This window comes from Lagenorhynchus albirostris, chromosome 1, assembly GCF_949774975.1.
Source record: "Lagenorhynchus albirostris chromosome 1, mLagAlb1.1, whole genome shotgun sequence".
NCBI classification, from domain to species: domain Eukaryota; kingdom Metazoa; phylum Chordata; class Mammalia; order Artiodactyla; family Delphinidae; genus Lagenorhynchus; species Lagenorhynchus albirostris.
In genome coordinates, this window is record NC_083095.1 from 61596976 (window position 1) to 61623307 (window position 26332).

General features: G+C 36.4%; 2 protein-coding genes across 6 annotated transcripts in view; one reads left to right on the forward strand and one right to left on the reverse strand.

Moving 5' to 3' along the window:
* Positions 1–26332, reverse strand: part of MIPOL1 (mirror-image polydactyly 1) — a 327507-nt gene that overhangs the window by 285363 nt on the left and 15812 nt on the right. For 3 of the 4 annotated variants that reach the window (XM_060143302.1, XM_060143275.1, XM_060143309.1), the window contains exon 1: positions 23892–24131. The exons of the other annotated variant lie outside the window; for it this stretch is intronic. The gene's annotated coding sequence lies outside the window, so the exon portion shown is untranslated. Of the gene's footprint in view, positions 1–23891; positions 24132–26332 lie in introns of those variants that run through there. 4 annotated transcript variants of the gene reach the window in all.
* The window catches only part of SLC25A21 (solute carrier family 25 member 21), a 534640-nt gene continuing 532593 nt past the window's right edge, over positions 24286–26332 (forward strand). The window contains exon 1 of one of the 2 annotated variants that reach the window (XM_060143361.1): positions 24286–24310. The gene's annotated coding sequence lies outside the window, so the exon portion shown is untranslated. The remainder of the gene's footprint in view (positions 24311–26332) is intronic. The other variant, XM_060143344.1, reaches the window with a different exon arrangement.

A 26332-nucleotide genomic window follows, 5' to 3' on the forward strand; every position in this document is an offset into this window, starting at 1 on the left:
GAGTTTTACCAGATTGCAAGATACAAGGTCAACACACAAAAATCAATCATATTTTTGTACACAAGCAAGGAACAATTTGAAAAGGAAATTAAAGAAATAATACCATATATAATAGCTAAAAGAAATTTAGGTAATACAGGATCTATGTGCTGAAAACAAACACTGATGAAAGAAATCAAGGTCTAAATAAATGGTGAGGCATATCACAATCGTGAAAGAAGATTCAACATAGTAAAGATACCAATTCTCCCCCAAAGTAATCAATACATGTTATGCAATACCAATCACAATCACAGTAGGATATTTTACAGATACCAAGTGATTCCAAAAATTAAATGAAAACTCAAAGGAATGAGAATTGCTAAAACAATTTTTAAGAGAAAGAACAAAGCTCGAAAAAGCACACTACCCAACTTCAAGATTTACTATAAAGCTAAAGTAATGGTGATAGCATGGTATCAGCAAAGAGAAAGGTACCTAAATCGAAGGAACAAACTAGGGAGTCCAGAGATAAACCCAAATAAACATGACCACTTGATCTCTACCTACCAAAGGTGCAGAAACAATTCAAGAAAGGCTAATTTTCAATAAGCACTGTTGGAATGCCCAGATGTTTAAAAGAAAAGAAAATCATAAACTAAACTTTACATTATTTGCAGAGATTAATTAAAATGGGTCATAGATCTAAATGAAAGCAGTAGGGACTTCCCTGGTGATCCAGTGGTTAAGACTCTGTACTCCCAACGCAGGGGGAGCGGGCTCTATCCCTGGTCAGGGAGCTAAGATCTCACATGCCTCATGGCGTGGTCAAAAAAAAAAAAAAAAAAAAAAAAAAAGCAGTAAATCTATAAAATTTTTAGAAGAAACATAAGACCAAATACACCAGAAATGAACAACTGTATTTGAAATTAGGCATAAATCTAACAAAGTATGGATAAGATCTATATGAGGAAAACTACAAAACTGTGGTTAAAAAAAAATCAAAGATCTAAATAAATGGATAGATATTACATGCACGTGGAAAAGACTCAATATTGTCAAAATATCAGTTCTTCCCAACTTGATCTATAGATTCAATGTGATTCCAATCAAAACCTGAGCAAGTTTTGTTGTTGATACTAATAAACTAATTCTAAAATTTAGAGACAAAAGATCCAGAAGAGCCAACACAATACTGAAGGAGAAGAACGAAGTCAGAATATTGACACTACACAATTTCAAGACTCAATATAAAGCTATTGTAATCAAGACAGTGTGGTATTAATAAAAGCAGAGACAAACAAGTCAATGAAAATGGGCCCAGAAATAGACCCACGTAAACAGAGTCAACTGATCTCTGACAAAGGACTAAAGACAATTCAATGGAGAAAGAACAGTCTTTTCAACAAGTGGTACTGCAACAACTGGACATCCACATGCAAAAACTGAGTCTAGACTGTATATCTTTCACAAAAATTAACTCAAAACAGATCACAGACTTAAATGTAAAACACAATATGATCAAAACTGCTAGACTATAACATTGATACACGAGAATATTATTCAGTCTTAAAAAGGAATGAAATCCTGATACAGGCTACAACATGGTTGAATCTTGAAAATATTATGCTAAGTGAAATAAGCCAGACACAAAAGGACAAATACTGTATGGTTCCACTTATACAAGATACCTAGAATATTCAAATTCATAGAGAAAGAAAGTAGAACAGTGATTACCAGGGGCTGGGGGACGGAAAAATAACAAATTACTGTTCAGTGAGTATAAAGGTTCTGTTTGGAACAAGGAAAAAGTTATAGAGATGGATAGTGGTAAAGGGGAACACTGTGAATGCAGTCCATGCCACTATATTGTCCACTTAAAAATGGTTAAAATGATAAAATCTTATGTTATGCACACTTTTTTTTTTGGTCGCATGTCTTGTGGGATCTTAGTTCCCTGACCAGGGATTGAACCCGGGGCCTCGGCAGTGAAACCATCGAATCCTAACCACTGGACCGCCAGGGAATCCCTACACTTCACCACAATAAAAAAAATTCATAGGAACAGACACCAAATGAAAAAGAAGTCATTACATAATAATTTAAAATGTAAAGTTAAATAGAAATTGTCAGACTTGATTTTTTATAATCTATCTTTATGTTTACAACAGACTCACCCAAAATGAAAGGGATCAGAAAAGTTGAACAACAACAAAATGATGTAAAAAGATATACCATATAAAATTAAGCAAAAGACCTTAAGCTGCTATAATATGAGGCAAAATTGATTTTAAGGCAGAAAGGGGGTCCCTTCATAATAAGTTTCAATTTGCAAGGAAATAAAAATTCTAAATGTATACAAGCCTAACAACATAGCCTCTACATATGTAACACAGAAACTAACAGAACTTTCAGGAGAAAGTGGATAAATCCACAATGATGGAACAAGACCAAAAACTCAGCAAGAATATGGAAGATTTACAAATGTCACTAACAAACTTGACCTAACAAATCTGAACATAAATTAATACTCTACCTAACATCCAGAATACACACTCTTGTTAAGTACATATAATACTGACGATATTCCGGGAGCAAGTAGAATCAAATTTCAGAAAATTAAAGCTTGATAGAGGGACTTCCCTGCTGGTCCAGTGGGTAAGACTCCATGCTCCCAATGCAAGGGGCCCGGGTTCTAACCCTGGTCGGGGAACTAGATCCCACATGCATGCCACAACTAAGAGTTCACAAGCCACAACTAAGAAGTCCGCATGCCACAACTAAGACCTGGTGCAGCCTAAATAAATAAATAAATATTTTTTAAAAATAGTACAAGAAAAAAACTTGATACAGCATCTTCTTTAATCACAATATAAGGTTAGATACAGATAACAAAAAGAAAATCCTATGTTTAGAAATTTAAATTCTCACATATTCAGAAATCAATAAAGTTCCCATATGTTCAGAAATTAATAAATAAGTCAACGAAAAAATCATGATTACATTTATAAAATATTTTGAACCCTACAATAACAAATTCCACAAAGCAAAACTTGTGAGATACAACTTAAGTACTACTTGGAGGCAACTTTATATCTTAAAATACACATATTAGGAAAGGAGACTGAAAATTAATGAGTTTGACCTAAGAATCTATCAATAGGAATTAGCACTAAAGCACAATATGCTCAAAGACATTAGAAGGAAAGAATTAAGAGCAGAAATTAAATAGGAAATAAACATATCACTGAGAGAATTAACAAAGCCAAAAGTTGGTTCTTTGAAGAGAGTAAAAAACTTGACAACTCCTGTAAAACTGATCAAGAAGAAAGGAGAAAATACAAAAACAATCAATATCAGGATTAATAATATATATGTATAACACAACATTGTAAATCAGCTATGCTTCAAAAAAAAGAAGAATATTATTAACATCTTTATGGCAACATATTTGAAAATTTAGACACAGCAAATACCCAGAAAAAAATAATTTCCAAAACTGACTCAGTAGATATAAAATACTGACTAATTCTATAATTTTCAAAGAAATTAATCAGGAGTGGAAAATATTCCTGGGAAGTAACGTACTTCAGAAATTATGATGATTCCAGTCTTATGTGGAATTATTTCAATCTTACTTTAAAATTATCAGCAAGTAAAAGACAGCAAAATCTTACAAGGACAGCAGAAATCCTGATACCAAACCCATCCAAGAATAGTATAAGAAAGAGGCAAACCTCGTTAGTGAACACAGATGTAAAAATTATAAACAAAATATTAGTAAGCAGAAACCAACAATATAGGAAAAGCAATCATGTACTGTGACTAAGTTGTGTTTATCTCATTATAGATTTATTCAATATTTGAAAAGAAATTAATGCATTCATTACTAACATCAAAGGATAGATAAAAATCTATAGATGAAGCATCTGGTAAAATTCAACACGCATTTTTTTAAAAAAAACTCTTTGCATTCTAAAAATATAATAATCTGATAACAGGTGTCTTAAACAACAAGCAAGAAAAAAATCCTCTAAGAATGGTGAAACATTAAAAATTGTGCCCTTTATACTGGAACAAATCAAGAATCTTGGCTATTCACACTTCTTTCAACGTCTACTTAAGGTCCCTGCCATTACAACAATGCAAAACCCCGAGGGAGAAAATAATACAACGTTATTGAGAGATATAAAGGAAACCTAAGTAAATGGAGATATTTACTATGGTCATGGGCTGGAAAACTTAAAATTATGAAGTGCCACTTCTATTCAAACTGAATGCAGGCAAGCCAGTTAGGATTGAAGGGCAGAGTGAATGGCTATGAAGGCCACTAAAACCTCATTGGAATGAATGAGAAGTATGATGTCAGTTAATTAAGGTTTCTGTATGTCACTCTTCTCTGGAAATTTTATAACATTCCTTGACAAGACCTACTATATATGCAGTTGTACTGAGTTAAAATTCAAATGGCACTTTTCTGGTGACCTACCTTATCTAATTTTGAAACTCATAAATATGCTTCCCAAGAAACTGTTGGTTCAGAAGTGAAAAGAAGAGCTACAGAACACTGAAAAATATTTTGCAAAATCTTTTTCAGAAATGTTTTCTTCAACTAGTGAAAGTTAATGTTTTACTGTTCTGTATAATAATTTCAAGATAATAAAATCAGTTTTCCCTACCCCCACTAAGTAAATGTCCAAACAATATCTACAGGTTTAAAGGGGCTATCCACTTGCCTCTGTTCAGTTCTATCTATACATAACTTCATCAAAGCACTTGTCAAAGTGCATATTATTTACTTATGTGTTCCTCTCAATTAAGCAATCTGATTGAAAGGAGGCTTATATTTCTCATTGTTGTGCCTCACTCATAACACTGAAGAAGTGTGTGTTGAATTAATAAAATCACGTTTTATAGATAAGGTTCTAAGAGAAGTTAATTGACCAGGTTAGAGTCTCACAACTAATATGGAGCAAAGCTACTCATTCATTTCTGTACTGAGCAAATATTGATTGTTCTAGGGCCGAAATTCTAGGACTAAAACCTTCTGACTCCTAGTCAGACCTTCTGACTCCTAGTCAAAAAATCTTCTACCTTTCCTTAGTAATGAAATTGCTCTCAGAGGATTACAGTGGGGAAGAGAAACTCCTATTAGAGAGGAACTAACTCACTACTGAACAAAAATTGCCCATCTTGTATATGTGGAGGAAGACAATTCCTTGCTAGTTAAACATGAAGAGGCCAGAGAACCTAGGGACCAAAATTCAAACTTTTGGCTAAAAAAAACAATTCAGCAACAAATCATAAAATCTGGAATCATAAAAAGATAAAAATCATTACATTTACTCAACAACAAGACTGAAAAAGGCTATGTTATTTGCTAAGCTATCTTTCTGGAGCCTTTGATAAAGTATTAATTTTCTTCTATCTAAATACATTTTGTTTTCTACTAATAATTTTTATTTAGATTTCCTCTAAGTATAATCAGTTAAAACAAGCATATGAACTATAGCAAGAAAGTAATATTAAGAGAGAAACAAACTTCAAATTACTAAGCACTTAAGTAAATGCTTTAACTTTAAATAACTTTCATCCAGGACATTCAAGCATCTTCAACAAAGATTTTGTGGAGAGTTATCTCTCAGTTATAAGCATCAAAATGTGAAACTTGTACATGTGTAATCGCTCTGCTAAATAAAAGCACCTTTTGTACAGAATTTACAGAATTCCAAGCATTTTTCTGCCTCATAAACAAGTGCATAATCTAGGTTTTCTCCACAGCTTTCTCACACCTACTTTGATAGTAAATTTTTTTAGCCATTCACCTGACTGTTGCTAAACATCACCTTAGCTTTCACAGGAAGAACACTTTTTATAAAGATATTTCCATTAGCTCATCTAGATTGATTTAAATTATATGACACAGATACAACTGGTATAAACAGGTTTGGGGACAAACACAAGTCATTCTTGGTATGTAAATAAATCAACTGAACTAGCAGGAGCAGAAACATCTACAAGAGATCAATACTAGCCTGAACATTAAGCATACCACAGGCATCAGTCGGTATGTTTATACCAAAGGAAATGCAGAACTTTAGTTATTCTGGAAAATCATTAAGTGGAAGCCATTTAAGATAATTTCTGCATTCTGAATTTTTAAAATATTTTTGGCCATTAAGAGACCATCAGAATTAGCAATCCTACCAAAAAAATCAAAATTACACATTCTCCACAGATGACTGGCAAATAACACTTTTATATATAAGAAATAAAGTTATATTTTACCTTTAGTTATTTATTATTTATTTCTATTAATATACGGGTTACCGAAGTTTAACCTTAGTATTACCTCATCAGAGAAATGGCCTTGTTTGTTAGAGAAATAACAAGTATACGTCGCCACCTAGTGGAAAAATAGACAAACATTTCCAGCACCTCTGTTTCAGTCCCTTGAACTACTTTCACAGCAAACCTAACAAAACTGACTTTTAAAAAGCCCACCTTTCACTCATAACAAGTAATTACAAGTTTTTTCCTAATCAATATTCTAGCCAACATTTTGCATTTGATCAGTGATATTTATGAATATTCGGGATTTCCTCAATATCTTCTAATGAACTTTTCTGTAGGAAAAAAGAACAGTAACAATTGATTTTGCAAAGGAAAAACTTAGAACTCACCGTTCCTTTAAAGAAGAGAATAAGATACACAAAAGTGTATTGTGACAAAAGTCACTACACAAACATACAAGTATGGAGTAATATTCTGTAGGCAAATACTAATGTAAAATGCTCTTCAAAGTTCCTAAGGTCAAAACACAAGCAAGGTTTCTAAACACTTTTTTGACCTTTCCCCACTATTAAATAACATAATAAAAAATTTTTATATTTTTAAAATTTTGATGCAAAACTTAAATGTTACAGCAGCCTTTAAAGACTATGAAAAATTCCCCCTTTAATAACTACTTTAAATACACATATTTTAAAAGTATAAAAACATTCTAATCATTAATGTAACTAAACTCAAATCAAACTCAATTATTTCTGAATCATGATACAATGTATATAAATTTAACTTAATATAAAAGCTGATTAAAAACAGGCACCAGGCATGAAGAGGTATACAACCAGTAGTAATTACAAATCTAATACTCATTTCCACATCTCTGTATAAACTCATTATAGAATTTAAGTGTATTTCTCTTTATGTTGTCAATTTAATTAAAATTGTTGCTTAGTCCACTACTCTGTGATGTTAATTCATATGAATAATAGGGTTGGCAAACCTTAATCTTTTAATAATGTCTAAGGATTTAATACTACACTAATTCATATCTCTGGTGCCTATTGAGCACAGCACCTAGCAGAAGAGTACATGTATTTTAAATGAACAATCCAAAATAAAGACTGTTTTATGAGACTGTTGGCTTATTTTGGGGAATTTTAACAACATTTTCAATCTTATAACTTTTCTTTATTGGTCAGGGTGCTTATTTTATCAAATCAAATTGTTTTAAAATTTTCTACCTTTTGGATATCATAAGAGACTAAAAATTTGAAGCAATGAACTTGCTTTGATAAACGGGCTTTTAAATTATTATTTCAGATCTTCAATCTGACCTGAGTGGGTGGGCAAGGATAGTATCAACAATTGGAAGAAAGAGAATCCACTTGCTAAAACAAGGATCATATCCACAAATAACCCAACACAAAGTTTTCTGCTATCCTTGGTCACTATCATCTGATAAGCTTTTCCACAGGAAAAGTTACTGGTTTATCAAAATTACCCTCTTGCCTAGATGCAAGGAATAAATTGTTTACTCTATTTATAAGGACAAGAAATGAAACTGTTTCCTTCTCAGTTAAGACAAGGTTGGAGTTTTTTCCTAAGGATGATTTTTTATAAATTTATTTATTTTTGGCTGCGTTGCTGTGCGTGGGCTTTCTCTAGTTGCGGCGAGCGGGGGCTACTCTTCGTTGTGGTGTGCAGGCTTCTCATTGCGGTGTCTTCTCTTGTTGTGAAACACAGGCTCTAGGCGCACAGGCTTCAGTAGTTGTGGCTCGTGGGCTCTAGAGTGCAGGCTCAGTAGTTGTGATGCATGGGCTCAGTAGTTGTGGCGCACAGGCTCAGTAGTTGTGGCCCATGGGCTTAGTTGCTCCGTGGTATGTGGGATCTTCCTGGATCAGGGCTCAAACCCGTGTCCCCTGCATTGGCAGGTGGATTCTTAACCACTGTGCCACCAGGGAAGTCCCTCCTAAGGATGTTTTATTCAGAAATTAGGAAGGCTTCCAGTTATTCAGAAACTAGAAAGGGTCAAGACAGCAAACTATAAAGATTGCTGGCTCTCTCCCCCAAAATCAACCTTGAAAAACTTGAAAAGTGAGAGGGAACCATGGACCTGAGGAACCAACCAAAAACGTCAAGAAATCCAGGTGTCAGCTGCTTTGAAAGAGGACTGGGGAAGAGGAGGACTATAGCCTTGGGTGAACAGCAGACACTGATGATGCAGAAAGGAGAGGTGAGAGAAAAATGTGCCTGGCTCTAACCTCCCCCATGTTGCATTAGAACAATTCTTGTCTGTCCCACCAACACAGAAATCAGGAGCAATAACCCAAGCTGCAAGTGCCATGGGGTATAAGGCAGGACAAAAATCCTACTGGGTCAGGAAAAGAGATGAGATCTGTCTTAGTCCATTTGGGCTGCTCTAACAAAAATACCACAGACTGGATGGCTCACAAACAACAGAAATTTACTTCTCACAGTTCTAGAGGCTGGAAGTCTGAGATAACAGTGCCAGCATGGTCGAGTTCTGGTGAGAGTCCTCTTTTGGGTTGCAGACTACCAACTTCTCATTGTACTCTCACATGGCAGAGAACAGAGCTGGGAAGCAAACTCTCTAGTGACTTTTTTTTTTTAACGTCAGCTCATTTGGAGGATTTAAGCTGAAACTTTTAAAAAAATTAATTATTGGGCTTCCCTGGTGGTGCAGTGGTTGAGAGTCCGCCTGCTGATGCAGGGGACATGGGTTCGTGCCCCGGTCCGGGAGGATCCCACATGCCGCCGAGCGGCTGGGCCCGTGAGCCATGGCCGCTGGGCCTGCGCGGCCGGAGCCTGTGCTCCGCAACGGGAGAGGCCACAGCAGTGAGAGGCCCGCGTACCGCAAAAAAAAAAAAAAATTAATTATTCATTTGGCTGTGTTGCGTCTTAGTTGCGGTACGCGTGTGGGGTCTTCGTTGCGGCGTGTGGGCTCCAGAGCATGCAGACTCAGCAGTTGTGGCGCGGGCTCAGTAGCTGTGGCACACGGGCTCTCTAGCTGTGGCATGGGGGCTCTAGAGCGTGCGGGCTCAGTAGCTGTGGCAGGTGGGCTTGGTTGCCCTGCAGAATGTGGGATCTTAGTCCCGTGACCAGGGATTGAACCCGTGTCGCCTGTTCTGGAAGACAAATTCCTAACCACTGGACCACCAGGGAAGTCTCTCTAGTGACTCCTGTAAGGGAACTAATCCCATTCATGGGGGTTCTGACCTCATGACCTATTGAATCCTAATTACCTCCTAAGTCCCCACCTGGCACACCAAAGGTTTCAACATATGAATTTGAAGGAGACATAAACATTCAGTTCATAACAAGATCTAACCATCATTTAATTTTTTATCTTCTCCCCTTGCAAACCCCAGACTGGTTGGATTATAAACCATAGCAATTCCTGTTCCTGAATGTACAGGAAAACTGCATTTCTTAGCCGCCTTTTTTTTTTAAATTTATTTATTTTATTTATTTATTCTTCGCTCCGTTGGGTATTCATTGCCACGCGTGGGCTTCCTCTAATCGCAGTGAGTGGGGGCTACTCTTGGTTGCGGTGCCCGGACTTCTCATTGCGGTGGCTTCTCTTGTGGCGGAGCATGGGCTCCAGGACACGCGGGCTCAGTAGTTGCAGTGCACAGACTTAGTTCCTCCACAGCATGTGGGATGTTCCTGGACCAGGGATCGAACCCGTGTCCCCTGCAATGGCAGGCAGATTCTTTACCACTGTACCACCAGAAAAGTCCCTTCCTAGTCTTCTTTACATTTGAGTCATGTAACTGAGTTGTAGCCAAAGCAGTGTAGGCAGAAGAGATACAAGCCAATTTCACAACTCATCCTTAAAGATATTCTATGAGATCCCCTAGCCTTCTCTTCCCCTCCTGCAACAACCTTGAAAACCACATTTGAGATGGTGGCCTCACAATATAGAAGGAACCTCGATCTCTAAGCCAAACTCTGTATGGGTGAGAAATAAACTTGTATTAGGTACCAACAAATGTCAACAGTGATTCTATGGTACCTGAAACTCTTTAACTGCAAGCTCACCCCATCCCCTCTTCTGAAAATACACTCACTCTCCCTCTCACACACATTTCATTTTTTTAGACCTTGGATATACCTGTTCAGCTCCATTTCCAAACCCCAGATATGGGGAGACATAGTAGACAGTGGCTGTGTGCTGGTTAAATGAAATAAACTGTACTAAAAAAGTTCAAAGAACCAAAAACATGAACAGACTATAAAATGTTAACTGATCACCTCCTTGGGGAAATGTACCATAAAGTTGAAAAGCAGACTGCCTCTAAAGCAGGAAAAGACAAGAAAAGAGAACCTCCCTTAGAGAGTCTACAAAGGAACACAGTCCTACTAACATCACTTTAGCACAGTGGGAATCATTTCAGATTTCTAACCTCCAGAACTGTAAGATAATAAATTTGTGTTGCTTGAAGCCACTAGATTTGTGGTGATTTGTTACAGCTGTTGCAGCAGCAATAGGAAACTAATACATGTGTCTTGTGAGTTTTCCAGCTCTCATACCACCTATGTTCAGAGACATTTTTAGCCTCTCTTACAGAACAAATTTAAAATAAAAGAGGGATCACAGTCATGAATCAACTGGATATTGTGTTCCTGATGATCAGGAGTCTGCCAAAAGGCATACCTCCACTCTCCCTAGAAGAGTTATTTCTCATACTATTCAGAAGAGTATCCTAACTCAGCATAGCCACATATTAGCTGAAGGATAAAACACTTTCTAAACAGAGTTCACTTTCACTCAGTCACTTCCTATAACTAGTTTAAGGCTGATTATTGCGGAGTCATAAAATGAATATTTAGACACTGATGCTGTCACTTATTAATGCTGTAGCCTTTGGCAAGTCACTTATTTTTTCTGTTCTAGGGAACTAAGTAGTCACTAAAAATTCTACATTTCACAAACTAGTAAAATTTCCAAAACAAAAATTGTTGCTAGGCTATTATTTTATAAAATAAAGAACATTTTAGCAGAATGTATCTTCAAAAAAGACAACCGTTTAAACTGAATAAATTTAACTTTGTGCAAAAGCCAAGAACATTCTGGGAAGACCATGGTAGAAACTGCATAATTTTCGAATGTTCCCAAATATCTCCACAAAAACAGAGAGACCAGGATAGCAAAAATAAACCCATAAACAAAATATCAAACACAAAACTAGGTAAACACAAAAATACAACAGCAACAACTATAAGACCTGCATGATATCCAACATCTGTGCAGGAAAGAGGAGAGGGGAACAACATGGAGGAAAGAGGAGAGGGGAACAACAGGGAGCAAAGAGGTATCTGAGAACCACAAGAATCTCTATAAGCAGCAGGTATGTTCACAGCAAGCAAAGGTCCTCAACAAGGCCTAAAGTGAAGGGGCTGGAGAAGTCAAAGCCTTATGAACTCTCAAAACATTTGGACAAAGTTTCTTGTACATTGAGGAGAAACTGAAAACAGTCGAAAGTAGGGAAGACACAATATGGACAAAATAAAAACAAAGTCCCGGAAATTCCCTGGCGGTCCAGTGGTTAGGACTCTGCACTCTCACTTCCAAGGGCCCAGGTTCCATCCCTGTTGGGGAACTAAAAGCCCACAAGACATGCCGCATGGCCAAAAATATTTTTTTTTAATTAAAAAAGTAAAATAAAATAAAGAGAATATGGACAACACACAAAAATCAGCTAAAAAAATAAAGTCCAGACAAATGCTAGAGAAGGGAATAAATAATTACTTCTAAATAATTACTAAATAATTACTTCTAAATAATTACTTACTTTAAAAAATAATTAAATAATTACTTCTCTAAAATAATTACTTTTAAAATTTTTCACAACTCATTTAGAAAATTTCAAAGGGCTTAAAAATCTTTATATTCTTAAAACAAATACACTCGTTACAATCAACTATAATCATTAGAACTCAGAGCAAATCCAATAGTAATGTCAAATGATGCTGGATTCCTGATTTGGTAGAAATCACTGATAGAAAAAAAAATTAGAGATAGAAATTCTAGGCAGTGCCCAAATGACCATATCCCATAGAAAATAATCCAGAATACACTAAAACAAAAGTAGGAAGAAAGAAAAAAAGATCATCGCTTACATTCACCACCAAAATATGAAATACTCTTAAAATCTTAGTGTGTTTTCTTTACCACTTTTGTTTTACATATTTATATATGTGCAACCAATGTCTACACATACTTGACTTTTTTCACAATATTATATCATAAGCATTTTTCTTCAGACCACTTCAATGGTTGTTTAATATTCCATTGGATGGCAATATCATTGTTTCCTGTTATGAATATCACTAGAAGAAAAATCATTTTGGCAGCTTTTAAAAATCTCATTAATATTAAATGTGGCAATGTTAAAGAGTAGTCTAAATTTTTATCCACTGACAGGCAAATATACAGTCTTTTGTTTTTCATAAAGTAATTCCTAAAATTAAGAGCATGTTTTAGAAGAAAAATGATTCCAAAAAACTTCAGTGAAGAAAATAATTAATTTCTCTAATTTTTAAGGTATATTTTACATGTAGACCAAAAGCTTCCAGAACCAGCTATTAATCATATGACAAAATATTTTAAATGAGATTTTACTTCTAAAATGGCTAACAAACAAAAATATAGGCATTTTAAAGATGGGTATGAAGTTTTTAATTTAAACTAAAATGAAAATTAATCACCTGCAAGAAATAAAGGCAATAGAAACTAAGTCACTGAAATCCTAAGCTGAGTTTCTTAACCAGTAAAGAATCACAAGGAAACTCAGACAGTGAGTTTTTGTATATGAACTTCCTAAGTTACAGTTCACCTACCCAAATGAATTAGAATAATCTTGCCCACTGTGCCAGCTCATGCCACTGAATGAAATGTTCTGCTTTGGGAAATCTTAAGCTATATCCCACAATATCTGCAGCTTTCATGCTGGTAACAAGCTGTTTGACATAAATTAAGGAAATAGCTTCAATTTACATTAAATTTAAAAGATAATAAGAGTATTAGTTTCAAGACATGCTGCTTAAAGAAGAGGTCTGCCATACTTCAGAAAATGCCATTTTAAAAAATGAATTTAAATGTTTTTAAAAACTTTAGGTTTTATGTATATGATTGAGACAATGCAAAACAGCATTTCAACACCCAAATACAAATAGTATCTGTAAGAAATTACCATTCAAATTCCTTCCAAGAAGTAGAGCAATAATGCAATTTTTTTCTAATTATGTTATGAACACTTATATCCTTGTATCTTAACATAAAATTACATGCTCTTAGGTCATACTTGGTAAGACATTACTTCCTAAAATCAAAACATTATTTAAAATAAATACATAAATAACAAAATGCACACTGTAGGGGTGAAAAACTTTTCCTTGATCCTCTTGGGATCCCTGGCTGGGCCTGAATAGTAAACTGACAAAGACAGATTAACAAGAGAAAAGCAGACAAGTTTATTTAATATAAGTTTTACATGACATGGGAGCCTTCAAAAGGAAATGAAGATGTGAAGAAAACAAGCCCGAGCATTTTTACACTAGGTTTATGATGAAGAGTGGAAAGTCATGGAAAAACGTTGTAGGACAAAAGGGTATGAGCCAAGGGTAGTAAACTGGTGAAAACTTAGCAAGGCCTGTTCGTTCAGATTCCTTTTGGTATCCTCCATCTTTGAAGATAAGGATGTTCCTTTCCTCCAGATAGAGGGAGGGCACCTCTCACATGAGGGTCTTATGACCTGCTTCAGTGAGGAAAGGGGAGGTCTGAGAGTCCTTCCTGCACCTGCCATTTCTCAAAATCCTTCAGCTTTAAAATATTCAATATGACAAGGTATCATATTTTGGGCTAGTGTGTTCTGAACCCTGTCAACACAAAATGAAAATATCCTACAAATTACCCTTTCCTAACTATATATTATTTAGGATCATAGAGCACAGTGAAAAAAACAAGCAAATACTAATCAAAAGAAAGCCAAGTGGCTATATTAATATTAGACAAAGTGAAACAAGAAACATTACCAGGACTAAGGACATTGAAGGGTTTAAATCACTTACAAGACATAAATAATCCTAAATATGTAAGCACTTCACAACAAAATGTCAAAATACAAGAGGCAAAAATTGATGAAAGGAACAACAGGCAAATCTGTGATTACAGCTGGAAACTTCACCATACCTCTCTTAGTAATTCAGAGAATAAGTACTCAGAAAATCAGCAAAGATAGAGAGGACTCAGCATTATCAACCAACTTGACCTATTTGATATTTATAGACAGCTCCACCCAGCATAGGAGAATACACAATCTTTTCAAGTACACATGGCACATTTACCAAAAGAAGACCCTATTCTGGTCCATAAAAAAAGACCTCAACGCATGGATAAGAACTGAAATCATACAAATGATGTTATCTTACCACAAAATAAACTAGAAATCATTAACAAAAAGGTATCTCAAGAATCCCCAAACACTTCTAAATAACACATGGTTCAAAAGGAAGAGTAAAGGGAAATTTTTAAATATTTCAAACTGTATAAAAATGGAAACACAACATAACGAAAATTTGTGGGATATGGCTAGATCAGTGCTTAGAAGGAATTTATAATATTAAACACATGTATTAAAAAAGAGAGGAGGGTTCCCTTCTCTCCACATCCTCTTCAGCATTTATTGTTTATAGATTTTTTGATGATGGCCATTCTGACCAGTGTGACGTGATCCCTCACTGTAGTTTTCACTTGCATTTCTCTAATACTTAGTGATGTTGAGCATCTTTTCATGTGCTTTTTGGTCATATATATGTCTTCTGCGGAGAAATGTCTATTTAGATCTTCCGCCCATTTTCTGATTGGGTTATTTGTTTTTTTGATATTGAGCTGCATGAGTTGTTTGTATATTTTGGAGATTAATCCCTTGTCAGTTGCTTCATTTGCAAATGTTGGTGGGAATGTAAATTGGTGCAGCCACTATGGAGAACAGTATGTAGGTTCCTTAAAAAACTAAAAATAGAACTATCATATGACCCAGCAATCCCACTCCTTGGCGTATAAGAAAACCATAATTCGAAAAGATGCATGTACCCCCCTGTTCACTGCAGCACTATTTACAACAGCCAGGAAGCAACCTAAATATCCATTAACAGAGGACTGGATACAGAGATGTGGCACGTATATACAATGGTGTATTACTCAGCCATAAAAAAAGAACAAAATAATGTCATTTGCAGCAACATGGACGGACCTAGAGATTATCATACTGAGTGAAGTAAGTCAGACACAGAAAGACAAGTATCATATGATATCGCTTACATGTGGAATCTAAAAAAGAAGGGTACAGGGACTTCCCTGGTGGTCCAGTGGCTAAGACTCCACACTTCCAATGCAGGCGGCCCAGGTTCGATCCCTGGGCAGGGAACTAGATCCCACGTGCCACAACTAAGAGTTCCCATGCCACAACTAAAAAGATCCCACATGCCATGCAACTAAAGACCCCACATGTCACAACTGAAGAACCTGCATGCAGTGACAAAGATCCCATGTGCTGCAACTAAGATCTGGTGCAGCCAAATAAATAAATATATTTTTTAAAAAGTACAAATGAACTTATTTACAAAACAGAAGCAGAGTCATGGATGTAGAAAACAAACTTATGGTTACGGGGGGATAAGTGGGGGTAGGGATAAACTGGGAGATTGGAACTGACATATACACACTACTATATATAAAATAGATAACTAATAAGAACCTGCTGTATAGCACAGGGAACTCTATTCAATACTCTGTAACAGCCTATATGGGAAAAGAATCTAAAAAAAAAGAGTGGATATATGTATATGGATAACTGATTTACTTTGCTGTACGCCTAAAACTAATACAACATTGTAAGTCAACTGTATTCCCATAAAAATTTTTTTAAAAGGGGGGGGAGGACAGCCTCTCATTAGTACTTAAGCTTCTGCCTTTAAAAAAAATGAAAAATTAAGAGAAAATTAAACTCGGAGTAAACAGAAGGATAGAAATGGTAAAGAGCAAAAATCAATGAAACTGAAAATGTGAAATCAACATAGAAAAAATCAATGAAACCAAAAGCTGGTTCTTTGAAAAGAGCAATGAAATTGATACCCTCTTGGCCAGACTGATCAAGATAAAAATAAAGACGACATATATTGCCAATATCAGGAAGAAGAGGAGGATATTAAAACAATCCCATAGACATTAAAAAGATAAAAAGGCAATATTACAAATAACTTCACACCTATAAATTTGACAAACTCCTTGAAAGATACAATCTACCAAAGCTAACTCAGTAAGAATAGATAACCAGAATAGCCCTACATCTATTAAAGAAATTGAATTCATAGATTTAAAAACCTTCCACAGAGAAAACTCCAGCCCTAGAGGATATAAGATCTCTTAATCCTCTCTTTCCTGGAAACCTCCTTCCTGAGGAGGCTTCTGTCAAATCTGGACCATCTGCTCTCTAGGCCTGCTATATAGCTGTCCTTCCTAGGACATCATTTCACTGTTTTCCTGGGTTGAATTTACTATTTCCTACACTCCAGATCTTTCTTTCACTCTTTATTTTGCTAGAGCACAACTTCTGAGGCTTTTCAGGTGTGAAAACATCTTTGTTATAACTCCCATACTTCACTGATTGTTAACTAGCCATACTGCTGGTCAAGAAGACTGACGCTGATACAGTCAATTCTTTTTTCTTTTTAGGTTTTCTCTCTGGAAATCTTCCGATTTCTTTCTTTTTTTATTTTTATTCTTGGTGCTGTGAAATTTCACAAACATGTGCCTATGGCTAGGCTTTTTTATTTTTTTTAATTGAGTATTCTTAGGAAAAGAAACAGAATGCTGTACACCTGGTTTTTAATGAAGGCTATTTTTGTTAGGGTGATAGAATCTGGGGCAATGTTTTGCTGTTAACTTTTTATTTATTTATGTTGCTTGAAAGAGTGTATAATGGTTATGCATTTATTATTTTCTTAATAAGTGAAAAGAGGCAGTTGTAAAATAATACAGTATGACCACTGTTATATTAAGAAAATAAAAAAGGAAGCAAACCAAAACCGTGTGTTTGGATACATATATACACATGAGGAAATGCATAAAGAAAGGTCTGAAAGCATTCATTCCAGGATTCTACAGTTTCTACAATAGCCACTAAAAGAATTACAAAGCATGTATAATTTCTGAAATAAAAGAGGGTAAAAAATGGAATAATACAAAATATGAATGGATGAAATGATCCAACTACCAAATGCTCCAATTTTAAGATAAAGATGTCCCACTGGATTTTTAAAAATCCAATTCTATGTACACATTAATCAAAAGAAGGCTGATACAGCTATACCAAAATCAGAAATAGGTCACAGATTGGAGAAGACTCAGAAAACATGACAACTAAATACAATGTGGGATCTGGATTGAGTCCTAGAACAGAAAAAGAACACTACTGTAACGGGAAAACTATTGATAAAATGTATAGCGACTAGTATTGTAACAGTATTAATTTCTTGGTTTTGATAATTGTACTATGATTATACATTGTGTTAACATTAGAAGCAGGGTGAAAGGTTTACAGGAACTATCTGTACTATTTTTGCAACTTTTCAGGAAGTCTAAAATTATTTCAAAATAGTTTTTAAAAAATCAGATTAGACATTAAAACAAACAGCATTACTAGAGATTAAAAAGGAACACTTCTTCATGGAACAAAGGTTCAATTCATAGGAAGATAGACTAATTAGAAAGTTGACTATGCTTCTAATAACATGACTTCAAAATAAGTAAGTCGAAAATTGACAGAAAACTCCTAGGGAGAAATAGAATCCAAAATTACACAGCGAGATTTAACATATAGTAAATTGTCAGTAACTGACAATCAAGCACAGGTGTGCGCACGTATATACACACACACACACACACACACACACACACACAAATCAGTAAGGAAAGAGAAGATTTTAACAACAGCATTAACAAACTTCACCTACTAGTCACATATAAAGCACTGTACCCATCAATTGCAGAAGTTACATCACACATACACACACACAGAGTCATACTCATACAACATTTTTTAAAAAGCCAGATACAAAAGCCAGATACAATCATTTCAATGATTATTCAATTGAAAATATCTGATGGTAGTTACATGGGTATTAACTTTTTATTTATTCATTGAACTGTCCACATATATTTATATACTTCTTTTTTACATGTATTGAATTTCACAATAAAGATATTTAAAAGTTAACTGATCTATATTATTTATTTATATACTCATTTATTTTTTCAGTTTTTCAAAACTTGTTCCACAGTAGCAAAAACCTCAAGATAAAACTATGAAGATGAGAAGCTGGTAAGCTCCAACAGAAAAATAAAACAAGATTCAGGATCAAGGGTTCCAGTAAAATCATCCCTGTTGTACTCTAGTAGCTTCCAAAACTTATAAATCAAGGGATACTAAAGGCAATTCTCAAAATAATATGTATACATACTCAAATCACCCTAATGCAAAACTGCAGATAAATAAGAGCAGACCACCTGGCTATCTACATCCCAAGCAGTATAAAATCTAAATTAAAAAGACCTTCAATACAGACAATATCTGAATCAGAGGTGCTCGTACCAATTGCCAAAAGCAGTTCTGTGGTAAGTTTGTCCCATGATTACCCAATTTAATGAAATGCCAAACCAAACCAACCTTCAAAGTAATCATCTCTTTATGTTGCCATTTTTGAGAAAAACAAATGTCTAGAAATTAAGTTAAAACAAACATAGAATAGATAATGGTTAATATTTCTCTTTGCACAAAGGTAAAAATAATATCCTCAAATATGTTTAAGATGATAAAAACATATTGAAGCTATGTTTATAAAAAACTTCAAGGAGAATTATTCCTTTTACTAAAAATTTTCTGAAATTAGTAAGAGCACTTTATTGGTTAGCTATTGCTACCTAATAAACCACCCCAAAACTTAGCAGCTTAAAACAATGCACATTTGTTATCTCACAGTTTCTGAGGAATTGGGTGTTGCTCAGTTAGGTTCTCAGTTCAGAGTCTCTCACAAGGTTGCGGCCACAGTGTCAGCCAGGGCGACAGTCATCTCAAAGCTTAACTCGGACACTATCTCCCAACTTCTGTCAGTGGTTGTTGGCAGGATTCAGTTCCTAGGGGGTTGTTGGTCTGCATAGGCTACTGGCCAAAGGCTCCCCTCAATTCCTTGATGGGTGAGGCTATCTATAGGTCAACTCATGATATGGCAGCTGGCTTCATCAAAGTGAGCAACAAGAGTGCGCCAGAAAAAAGGAAATTATAGTCTTTTATAATCTAATCTCGTAAGTGATATCCCACCACTTTCGCCATATTCTAATACAAGGTCTAGTCTGCAGTCAAGGGAAAGGGATTACACAAGACTGTGACTACACAGATACAGGGTTATCTTAGAAGGCCGCCTATCATAAGCAGCATAATGGAAAAAGCAACTGGAATAAAAAGTTATAACTAGATTCTAGTAACTATGGGACTATACACAATCTCTCAAGGCCTTAATATTTTCACTGGAAAAAACTGAGAGGGCAGCCTAAACGACCTCAAGCGTTGCTTAAATTCTAAATCCTATATTTCTCTACTGTGTCTTTTGGAAAGGATTACCAAGGATTAGAAATACTTGGTCAAAATGCCTCATTTTACAAAAGAGAGCTGACTTGCAGGAAGGGTTAACACAGACAGGTAGTAAACCACCCACATTCTTTTATGCTCAGTGCTCTTTGCACTGTAACGTATACCTTTTGCAATTAATGCCCTAAAACAACACTATCCTTTCTTTATAACAGTCTCAAAATCCAATAAATCCAATAAACTCAAAAGGAAGAGAGAATAATATTACTAACAAGAGCAGCCAGAATTGGATAATGTTGAGCAAGATATCTTTTTCTCTCATCAAACCCTAAAGCTATCTCTGTAGGTGGCATGTGAGATGAAACTGAACTATACTCTGCCCATCCCCAGTCCCAGGTATCTGGACATATTAGTAATAAGGGTATTTGCTGGAAAAAAAGTATGAAAGCAACAGATAATAGATCATAGCAGAGAAATATAGTCTCACCTTAAACAAAGTAAACAAGATTAAGTATAACTTAAATGAAGTATCTAAAAATAGAAACTGCAACCAGAAAGGGCAAGGTTTGTCCCCACTGGAATCCTGGAATATGGACAGTCCCAGAGGTCAACAATGGCAATGCACACAATGAAGGCAACGTCCATGGGAGCAGGTACTCGAGGAAGCTAATGACAATAACTGAACTGACAGATATATCCTGATGAACACAGAAGCATCAATCAGGATCTATTATCATTACACATTTCTACTACATAAATACCCTATTTGCTCCTATATCAGGTAGGGGTGGGAGGCGGTTTTCACTTGTCAGAGAATCCCCTCCACCAGTATAAACCCTTTACCAGCCATAATAATTTGTAATGACTCAAACTCTGGTGCAAATAGTGCAGTGAAAACATTGCATATAAGTACAACTGTTGTGTGTGGCAATTATAAAGCAGAAAAGCATTTGTATTAGTCAAAATATGTGTGTGTATATATGCACACATAAATCAATGCACAACTGGATCCAAAATTTCTATATAAGAAAGGCTTAAGGACCCTGGTGGGCTGGTGGTGGAAACTGGGGCCCAGTGGTTTCTTAAATCTGTGTCTGCATAACAATCAAGCAAGATCATCCATCTTAAAGAAAACATCACATTGATGGAGATTGCCCCAAGCCTCTCATTAGTATTAGCATATATCTAAGTATATACCTAAATTCACTTCTATAAGCCATCTAAAAAAAAGAAAGTGTTAGCTAAAAATGTTAACATATTTTCAAATTTTTTTTTGGTACTTTTGGTGCTGAGTGAAAGGCAGGGGACCAAAAGTAAGAGAAGATGAACTGGACAGCCCAATGGGGCATTTAAGGAAGAGAGTATCTCCAACTTGGGCAGGGGTGCCACAGTTGAGTTTCATGGCCCAAGCCACTGACTGTTACTTCCTATATTATGAGCATACTCAATAGGGTAGATATAAATTTCAACCAAGCCATCTCATGATGGAACCGCTCAAAAGACAATATCCAACTCAAAGTATTGCAAAAAGTAGGTATGCTTTTTTATACTTTTACTCAGTGTCGACAACTGCCTGCATATTCATCTCTTTCTTAGCCTTTTATGCAAATCAACAAAGGGTTGTATTTCCTTTCTTTTCTTGCTTCTTAACCTCTTTTTTGTTTGTCAGCTTTAAAGGGATGGGAGATAGTAGGAGCAATAGAACAATTTAGAGAAGTCTCAAATAGGTCTCTAATTATTCTCAAGGTAAAACTGATAAAAAGCAAAGGAAGTATGTTTAGAGATTTGAAATTTAACACTAAGACACTACAGTACACATTACTTAGTACTATTATGTATTTATACTTTTCCAATATAGCCCCATCTAATGATGTCACCAACAATGAGCAGAAGATCAAATGGTCATTTATGAACAGTTATTTTTCAACATAGTAGTGGTTAGCAAAGGATGAAATGAAGGAAGGAAGGAAGGAAGGAAGTTAAAGAAAACAGAAAGGGAGGGAGGATGGGAGGGAGGGAGGGAGGGAGGAAAGGAGGGAAGGTAGGCAGGGAAGCAAGCAAACAGGAAGGCAAAAAAAAGGAAAGAAGGAAGAAAGAAAATACAACAGAGACTGTATATGGCCTGCAAAGCCTAAAATACAGGCAGTCCTAGCTAGGACTGCTTTAACTGAAACTCTTCAAAGCAAGACTGCCTATATTAACTATCCAGCCCTTTACAGAAAATTTGATAACCCCTGCCAATGGAGATATCCAAATGGCCAATACGTAGACATATGAAGAGGTGTTAAATATCATTAGTCATTATGGGAATTAGGGAAAAACCCCAATGTGATATCACTACCCACCAGAATGGGTAAAATGAAAAGGACAATGCTAAATGTTTCAACCATGTGCAGGAGCCAAAATTCTCAAACACTGATAACAGGAGTGTTAACTGACAACTAACTTGAACAACTTTTTGGTAGTGTATACCAGAAATACTTATTTGCGTATCCTATAATATAGACATTTCACCAGTAGGTATACATCCAACAGAAATGTATACATATGTTCACCAAAGTACTTACAAAAAATGTTCATAGCAGCCCTACTGGTAATACCCCAAAAATGGATGGAATACTGCTACATAACTTGTATAAATCTCATGAATATAATATTGAGCAAAAGTGAGACACAAAGGACTATAAACTGTATGATTCTATTTATATAAAGTCAATAATAAGTAAATTCATTGATGATGTCAGAAATTGAGATAATGGTTACCTTTGGAAAGGGGACACAAAGTGAGGCTTCTAGGATGCAAGTAATGTTTTTTCTTGGATATGCACACTTTGTGAAAATTCAATGAGCTGTACACTTATGATTCATGCACTTTTCTGTGTGTCTATTATGCTTTAATAATTAACACACTAGAAACATATCTACAAACTCTATGCCTTTGAAGGAAATTTGTGTACATCTCTCGTTCACTTTTTGGATTTGCCATCATTACCTCTCCCCAATGAGGTATCTTAATTCCTGTTACCTTATATAGAAAGGAGCTTTGTTTTAATTAATTCTCTTGGTATACTATTGCACAGGATACCCACGTTTATGTAACTGTCATTTTAGGTTAGTTCCACACTAGATCCCAAGGAGAAACTTTGAAAAGCCAGTAACTTGTTATCGTGAAAGTTATCTGGGGAAGGAAAAAAAAAAAAAAGAAAAACCTCCTTAAAATGTTGTTTTGTTTGGCCCTTTGTTTTGGCTCACCTTTGTCTACTACCACTGTGATTTAATCTCCATAAAATGTTCAAAGGAGCTTTTCAAAAAGCCTGTTCTTGTGGAAAGTTTTTTCTTTCTACGACATCCTGTCTAATAATGCTGTTATTTTGTGCTTATCCAGTTCCTTTCATCCATGGAGCTTAAAGTACTTCACAAATGACTGTCGGGTGGTGTCACCTTCCAGTCAGCGAAATGTGGGCCCAGAGACATTGTGAACCCCCCCAAATTCTAACAGTACCTTTGTACAGCATGGCTCAGCGTGCCTAAAGAAGCACACATTCTTTGCCAAAACTTACAAGTGTGAGACCTGAAATACAAAGCGAATGAGTGACTCTCAAGGGCAGAGTCAATCATAGCTTGAGCCAGGACCTGAACCCTCCAATTCACTGCCTCTTAAGGGAAAAGCAAACAAGCAAAAACCTACACCCTTGAATATATGCTCAGCTGCAGAACTCTTGTAACAGGAAACAGGGGAAGATGCCGAAATCACGCCCATAAAGAAGACCGGAGGACCCCACGATGCTGACCTTCGAGGGAGCCCCATCACTCCCGGCCGCACGGGGCCAACCTTCACCGGGTGCAGTTTCTGCGCGGCGCCTTCTCCAAGGAGGCTACGGCTGGAAATTCCAGGTCTGGCCTCAACCCACTCCTTTTCTCCGGTCGCCCAAACCTCCCACCCTGCCCGTTTACCTGAGATGCGCCCCGCACCGCCACAGGAGCCGACTCTGCGCGCTCGCCCAGACTTTCTCAGGCCCGACGCGCACGCACCACGTCAACCAATCGACGCTCACTCGGATCCTCCCAGCCGGGGCTCTTCCGTGCGGGAAGGTGCGCTCGCCTGCGAACGTCCCCACGGGCCGCGACCGGGGAGAGAGCCAGCCGCCAGCCGCGCGAGGGGGCCCAAGGGGAGCAGAAGCTGGAGCAGGCGGCGGGCGGGGGCAGGCGACGCGCACCGGGCATGCGCGTGCCGCACCACTAGGGACGTGGGGCGGGGCGGGGCCTCTGGGCAACTGAGCGAGCTTGGGAAGTCTTCGCTGGAGTTTCAGGAAGTGAGAAGGCGGTGTTAGTAGTCTCCCCTCGGCTGCTCCGCAGGGCGCTACGGTTGTCAGGTCTGAGACGACGGACGCATTCTGTGAGAGTAAAATATTCTCTAGACAAAACCTAATGTGGTTAGAGGAGGGAAACGGCGTGCTTAAAAACGTGTCATGTGGCCTTAACTTGAGCGTTGTCGAGTCTCCACAGGAGCAGGCGGAATTGTGGTTTCCGGTTTTGTTTGTGTGTGTTTTGGGGTGAGAGGGACAGTGGGACTGGGACCCCAGGGAGAGAAGAGGGCCGTGCTGGGAAGGGATGGTTGAATGAAAAAGGCCGCAGTTGGACTCCAGTTGGATGAGCAAAAAGCAATACCTAGCTCCTAGACAAAGAATGCTTCAGACTAAAACTTGGAGATGGTTAACTTTTGATTTAAGTACTTAAGAAAGAGATATGGATATTTAACGTTCAATATATGGATTCTTTAAGACAAAATGTTGAGCCTTCCAGAATTAAAAAATTAAGTCCTCAATTCATGAACCTCCCTGTTGAAACAAGAAAGGACTATAGCTGATAGTAATTCAAATGTGGTTTTCTTGCACTACAGATCAGTATTTCTTTTACGAATGTCACTTTAACTCCTTAAGACACCACATAGTTATTGAGCACATACTATGTGCCAGGGACTCTCTGGGTTTGCATAATAAGCAATAATGATGATTTCTTACACATCCCCGAAGAACAGGCATAATATGAAGTGTTGACAGTTTCCCAAGTTACTGGTTAAAGTTAATGAAAGGAACTTACACTTTAGTAAAAAGAGTAGTGAAAAAAAAAAGGAAAACATGCAAAAAATGGATGTAAATTAGTTGGAAGAAAATAGGTTATAATATTCACAAACTCTTGGTTATTATATTGTAATGAATGCACAGTGCTCTGAAGAGGTTTTTTTTTTTTTAGATTCATGCATTTTTCTTTACTTCAGTAAAGAAATGCATTTTTCTTTACTTCAGTCAAAGTCTGAATCAGATATTTATGGACGATGCATTTTTCTTTGAAATGAATTTTTCTTTACTTCAGTCAAGGTCTGAAATTTGAAATGCATTTTTCTTTACTTCAGTCAAGGTCTGAATCAGATATTTATGGACAAAAAGTACCATAAAAATATATGAGGCAGAAGAGGAGTGATATAGATTGTCAGAATAGATGGCAAGGGTACCCTAATAATAAAAAATGATTTGTGAAAAGGTTTAAGGCCAACTCAAATTTATGTAAAAGAAAGGAGGGAAAGTTGCTTTTTCTAGCTAAGGAATAACAAGAAATAAGGGGGGATAGTGACCACAACACTGAGAAAAGTCAAATAATGAATTTATAGGTTAAATTTAGAGAACATGCATATACTATTTTTGGGGGGAGGTAAAGGTTCATTAACCCTAGTTTTTTAAAACTCATTATCTGGATGCCAGAAGTCTCCAGGGTAAGGAGAAAATCCATGTTTTCTTACCTTTTAGTAACATGTTTTTTCTTCCATTGTTTTTATTCAGTGAGTGCAAACATTATGCCTTTTCTCCTTAGTCCTTCCTCCAACTTACCTGAGGTTACTCCTTAATGTTCTTTTCCTGAACTTTTCATACCAAAAGAGCTAATTTTTTCTCAACCGCCTTCCACCACCACCATCACTCACATGTACATTTTTCATTCTCTATATGCTAACAGTTGCCAGTCTACAAGGAATGAAAGGCACCAGTTAGAGCTTCTCTTCTCAAGCTAATTATCAAAGATGTTGTCTATGTCCTTATCCCTCCTATAAGTTGGATAAGTATGAGAGGGTAAAGAAAATGAACCTCTTTTTCATTACAGAGAGCAAAAGAATGTCAGATTATGAATACCGTCAAGTTCACAAATATCATCAGCCTCCCACAATGTGCCAGCCACCACCAATCAGTTGTGGAAATGAAATAATGAATAAAAACTATGCACACAAGTAGCTGAGAATGTCATGTGTATTAGTCAGGGTTCTCTAGAGAAACAGAAACTATAAGATTAGTTAGATAGATAGATAGATTTTTATTGTAAAGGGTATCTTGTTTTAATTTGCAGTT